This window comes from Castor canadensis, chromosome 7 (assembly GCF_047511655.1).
Source record: "Castor canadensis chromosome 7, mCasCan1.hap1v2, whole genome shotgun sequence".
Taxonomy (NCBI): domain Eukaryota; kingdom Metazoa; phylum Chordata; class Mammalia; order Rodentia; family Castoridae; genus Castor; species Castor canadensis.
Window position 1 is genome coordinate 134946820 of NC_133392.1, and position 6069 is coordinate 134952888.

The window sequence follows — 6069 nt, forward strand, 5'->3', positions numbered from 1 at the left end:
TAGTGGTAGAGCGGTGATGAGAAGTCACTCAGTTCCAGATCTGGACTGTTCTTCCCACCTGCAGTGCTTAGTGGAGAGTGGAGGAGGAGAACTGATTCCACAGGGTCTCAAGGAAATCATGCTGAGTGGGACGTGTGGCGATAGAGAGCCACTCAAGCAAATCCTCCCTGCACAGTCACAGCCAGAGCTACTTGAAAATCATGTTGATTCATAAACACAGACAAATGTCTAGGAGTGAGTGCTGAAGAAGTCTGTGAACTGAGACTTCAGCAACAAGCTGGCCGGTACTGAAGAACACTTTATGAAAGGTGCAGTTGTAAGCATGTTGCATGTGTGCGAACTCATTTCTTCCTCATAAACCAATGAGGCAGCCTTCAACTGTGATTTCTTTTTGACAGAAAACTGAGGCACAAAGAGGTTCAGGTCGCACAGTGGTAGGCAGGACTGGGATTCAAACCCAGTCACAGTTCCAGACACTGTATTTATTTTTCAGATGGAGGTCTCACTGTGTCGCCTAGGTTGGTGTCTAACTCCTGTGTTCAAGTGACCCTATGACCTCAGCTTCCTGGGCAAGTGAAGTGTCAGAGGTTTTGGATTTTTTTTGTTTTTTGGTGGCACTGGGGTTTGAACCCAGGGCTCATGCTTGGTTAGGCAGGCACTCTACCACTTGAGCCACTCTGCCAGCCAGACTGTTTTTGATTTTTTTGTTTTGTTTTTTTGGTGGTAGAAACGTCTGAACTCAGGACCATCTGCTTGTGAGGAGGTGCTCTACCACTTGAGCCACACTGCCAGCCCTTATAGCTTCAGTTATATTGTGAGTAGGGTCTCACTTTTATGTCTGGGCAATAATCCTGCCTGAGCCACTCCACCAGCCCTCACAGTGACCCTCCTATTTATACTTCCTATGTAAGCTGGGATGACAGGCATGCACCCCCATACGCGTGTTTTTATTTGTTGTGATAGCGTCTCACTATTTGCCTTGGTTGGCCTTGAACTGAGATCCTTCTGATCTCCAAGTTGCTAGGCTAGCTGGCTAGATGGTACAATCTTAACTATTGTGATACACTGTTTCTTACAGTCTTGAGACATAGAAGGGCTGGTTCTCACAAAGCAGTAAGACAGTGCTAGATGAGAGTTGACTTGGGGATTGTTGCAGCACAGAGAAATAGAGTTAAAGCCTTAGGAATCAGAATTAGCCATTAGCCAGAAGAGGCTGTACAATGGGACTCAGAAATGCCACATGAAGCATTGGAAGAACAAGTTCTGTAGGGGAATAGGGGTAAGTGAGATTTTTGGTTTCTCTTGCTCCTTTTTTTTCTTTTTAATGGGAATGGGGTTCAAACTCAGGGCTTCACACTTGCAAAGCAGGTGCTCTACCACTTGAGCCACACCTCCAGCCCATTTTGGTTATTTTGGAGATGGGATCTCTCAAACTATTTGAACCTCAATCTAATGATCTCAGCCTCCCAAATAGCTAGGATTACAGGTGTGAGCCATCAGTGCCCTGTTGATTTTTGGTTTCTCTTAAATGCTGGACTAAGTTATTTTGATGAACTCGTGTTAAGTTACTTCAAAATAAATATAAATAAAAGATTCCTTAACACATGCAAGAACTGAGAAGTTAATCAAAAGTTATCAGTCAAAAGTGAAGAGAAAAAGGAATCCAGAACTAAATGGAGCGTAAATAACTGGAACCACTTTTTTTTTTTCAATGCTGGGGGCCTGGTGCATGCTAGGCAAACACTCAACCATTGAGTGACACTCCCAACCCTGAAAACCACATTTGACCTAAAGAGCAAACCCTGTTTTTCTCTAGCAAATCAACATTTTTGTTCAATGGAACAGAAATCAAACCCTAATGCCTGCATATAATGGGGAGCCTAATAGAAGATGTCTCTCATAAAACCTGGCACACCAAAGAACTACACCCTCAGAGTAAGAGTGTATCAGAAATTGGATCCTCACAGGGATCAGTCCCTGACCTCATACTATTAAGAGTCTTCAAGGGTCTGATAGAAACGAAGTTACTCTAGAGGAAAGAATTTTTTTTTTTGAGACAGGATCTCACTATGTAGCCCAGACTGGCCTTGAACTCAAGATCCTCCTGTCTCAGCCTCCCGAGTACTAGGATTACATGGGTGTGCCACCATGACCAGCAGGGAGGGATTTAAAACAATAATCTCCCAATTATTTCTATATTTTTTCCCTAAAGATACATTTGTAAAACACACAGGAAAACAAGGCACTATGGGTAATAATAGAAACATCCTCACAGCCTTCAGTACTTGAAATATAAGATATTGTAAAATGTTCATGGCTACAATTTTCAAAGAAATAAATGACAAACTTTACCCACAGGGAACAAGAAATGGGAGCAGGTGAAATAGGAGTTACTTAAAAGACCATATAGAATTTTTAGAAGTGAAAAATACAATAACTGTAAACCCACCAATGCATCCATCCAATCTCTCATAGCAGATTAGAAACAGCTTCAGGGGAAAAATTCCTAGAAGCAAATGAAAATATACACACAGCATACCAGAACCTACAGGATACAATGAAAGCAGCCCCAAGAGAAGTTTATGCCCATGGGTGGTGAGTGACTACATTAAAAAGTCAGGAACCTCAAATAAATAAACTAGCTCTCTGTGGTCTGTGCTTCCAAGATGACAAAAAAAAAAACAAAACAATAGTTCCCCAAATTGCTGCAGCCATGTGCATCCTATTTGCTGTACAAACTACACCTGATCCATGCCCAAGGATAAAGCCATAGAAGTTTGTCATCTGGAATGCAGAAGAGGCCACAGCTGTCAGGGACATTTCCGAAGTGTCTTCGACGTGAATGTGCTTTCCAGTTCTGTGTGCAGCTGCATTCTTGTGTAAGCTGTGTCATTCACAGCAAGGTGCTCAAGAATCCATCTCATGAAGCCCAGAAGGATTGAACACCCCCACCACGATTCAGACCTGCTGGTGCTGCCCCACCACCTCCACCAAAGCCCAGGTAAGGAGCTGGATCCTTAAGGACTGAAGAAAAATTGTCTTCGGGGAAAAAATAAAATAAAATGGAAATTATATTTTAAATAAATAACCTAGTGATACACCTAAAGTTCTTAGAAAAACAAGAATAAGCCAGTCCCAAAATTAATAGAAGGAAAGAAATAATAAAGATCAGGCCAAAATTAATAAAATGGAAGCCAGGCACCAGTGACTAATGCCTGTAATCCTAGTTACTCAGGAGGCAGAGATCAGGAGGATCGAGGTTCAAAGCCAGCCCGGGGAGATAGGTTCAAGAGACCCTATCTTGAAAAAACCCTTCAAAAAAAGGGCTGATGGAATGGCTCAAGGTGTTGGCCCTGAGTTCAAATCCCAGTACTGCAAAAAAAAAAAAAAGAAAGAAAGAAAGAAAGAAAGAAAATGCAGCCCTGGTACCTGACAGTGTAAAGAAGCAGCTCCTACAAAGAATAAGAACATTCCTTGCTCAGCATATCAGCCTTTGAGGTTGAATTAGATTGTGTTCTGTAATTTCCTTTTTTTTGGTGGCACTAGGGTTTGAACTTAGGACCTCATACTTACAAGGCTCTACCACTTGAGCCACTCCACCAGCACTTTTTTGTGATGGCTGTTTTGAGATAGGGTGTAGCCGAACTATTTGCCCAGGGCTTCAAACCTCGAACCTCCTTATCTCTGCCTCCTGAATTTATAGGCGTGAGCCACCGGCACCCAACTCTGTGATTTTATTTCTGAAAGAAAAACTTGCCATTAATTAGAAATAAATTTCCCAAAATAAAATCCTTTTTTTGTATGATGGTATATAGTTTTCAGTTAAAGAAAGAAAAATAACAAGGTCTGGGTGCATGGCTCAAGTGGTAGAGTGCCTACCTAGCAAGTACCAAGCCCTGAGTTCAAACTCTAGTACCAGAAAATAGGGACTGGGAGAATTCTTATTCATTGCTGGGAGGAATGCAAATTAGTACAATTATGGAGGTTCCTTCAAAAAAACTAAACAGAACTACCAGATGATCTAGCCATACCACTCTGTGTATGCACCCAAAAGAATCAAAGTCAGGGCATGGTGGCACACATCTGAAATCACGACTCGAGGATCTTGAGGGCAAGGCAGCCCAAGCAAAGGTAGGTAGATCCTGTATCAAAAATCCTCATAAGTATTTGATAGTTCAGATATGCTTTCTCCCCATGCCCTGTGGAATGGCCTGAAGCCACAAGTGCCATTGAAAAGGACTGGAGGCCTGGCACAACTGGTAGAACGCCTGCCTAGTAAGTGGGAGGCCCTGAGTTCAAGTCCCAGTATCCCCAGAAAAAAGAAATGTTCTTTGCTCAATTTCTAAGTCAAACTTAAACTGAAATTGGAGCCAACTTTTGATTATTGTTGTACTTAAAGATGAGGATCTGTCTAAATGCCATGTAGTACTTCTTCTTGTTTTTGGCAGTACTAGAGGTTGAACTCGGGGCCTTGTGTTTGCCAGCAACTCTACCACTTGAGCCACTCCCCCAGTCCAGTTCTTGCTCTTTTTTGGTCCCCTGAAGCTGGCTGACCAAACTTCATAGCCTTCACCTTTTGCCTAGGAGGTAGAAGAAAACCCTCAAACAGATTTAAAGTGGAAATTTTTTATGGTAGAGAATAAATTTTTCAAGGAAGACCATGTGGTAACTATGTTTTTCTAAGAACATGATGATTTGGAAACTGATTTTTTAAAAGCTGACTCCATTTTTGTCCCTGGTAAATGATGATTCTGCACTGTTTTGGAGGACAAGTAGCACAAATTCTATAACGGTTTATGTCTCTAGTTTTATAGTCTGATTCATAGCATTAAACAGTTTTATTTCTTAGATGGCTCTAGGGAGAGTTTAAGAGATTTAAAAAATTAATTTGTGAATTATCATACATCAATAATATGAGGGGATTTCATGGCGAGAATTGCATACATGCCTATAGTGTGGACAAGTTCACCCCTCCACTATACTCCCACTGCCCCTCCCCCAGAGATTTTTGTACTATCACCTCCAATAAAGGGAAAAGGGTACTTTTTATTATAAATTGGTCAAAAACTCTGGTTTGGGGGGAGGAAAAAAACCGTGCTAAGAAGTGGGTCATCTATCACAACTAACTTCTTCAATTATGAGCTTTTTAACCTTAAGATATTATGTTGCATATGTAATCCTGTAGGTTGGCACATTCTGCAAAGTGATTATAGATAAATGTAATCATCTCACTTGCTAACATTATTTCATTTTCCCCTGTAAATATGTTTATTTTTTATGTGTATAAATTCTCAAATTGAGCCATCTGGGTTCATGATATAGAGAGCACATTTTTGGGGGGGTGGGACTGGGGTTTGAGATCTAGTTTTTGTTTAATTTTTGGTGGCACTGGGATCTGAACTAGGGCCTCACACTTGCTTGGCAGGTGCTTTACCACTTGAGTCTCTCCTCCAGCGAAATGGGGGTTTGAACTTAGGGCTTTGTGTGTACAAAGCAGGCTCTCTACTACTTGAACCATACCTCTAGCCCCAGAGTGTACTTAAGAGTGTTAACTATTGGGACTTCTTCAAGTCTAAATGATTTAACAAAAGTTTTTTTTTCCGTGGGGGGGGGAGGTACTAGGGTTTGAACTCAGGGCCTTATTGCTAGAAAGTATTCTGATACTTGAGTCATCCTCCAGCCCTTAAAACTTTGATTAAAAATAAGCCGGGCACAGGTGGCTCACACCTATAATCCTAGCTACGCAGTAGGCAGAGATCAGGAGGATGGAAGTTTGGAGCAAACTCCTGGCAAATAGTTTGTGAGACTGTATCTTGAAAAAACCCATCACAAAAAAGGGCTGGTGAAGTGGCTCAAGGTGTAGGCCCTGAGTTCAAGCCCCAGTACTGTAAAATACTTAAATAAATAAAATAAAATAAAAGTAGAAAAAAAATCAAGTGCACAGTTCAAGAGGGAGAGCACCTGCCTAGCAAGTGCAAGGCCCTGGATTTAATCCCCAGAAACCCCAGGGGTGAGGGTGGGGAAGAATCAAAATCAGCTTAGTATAGAGACCCTGTATACCCATGTTTA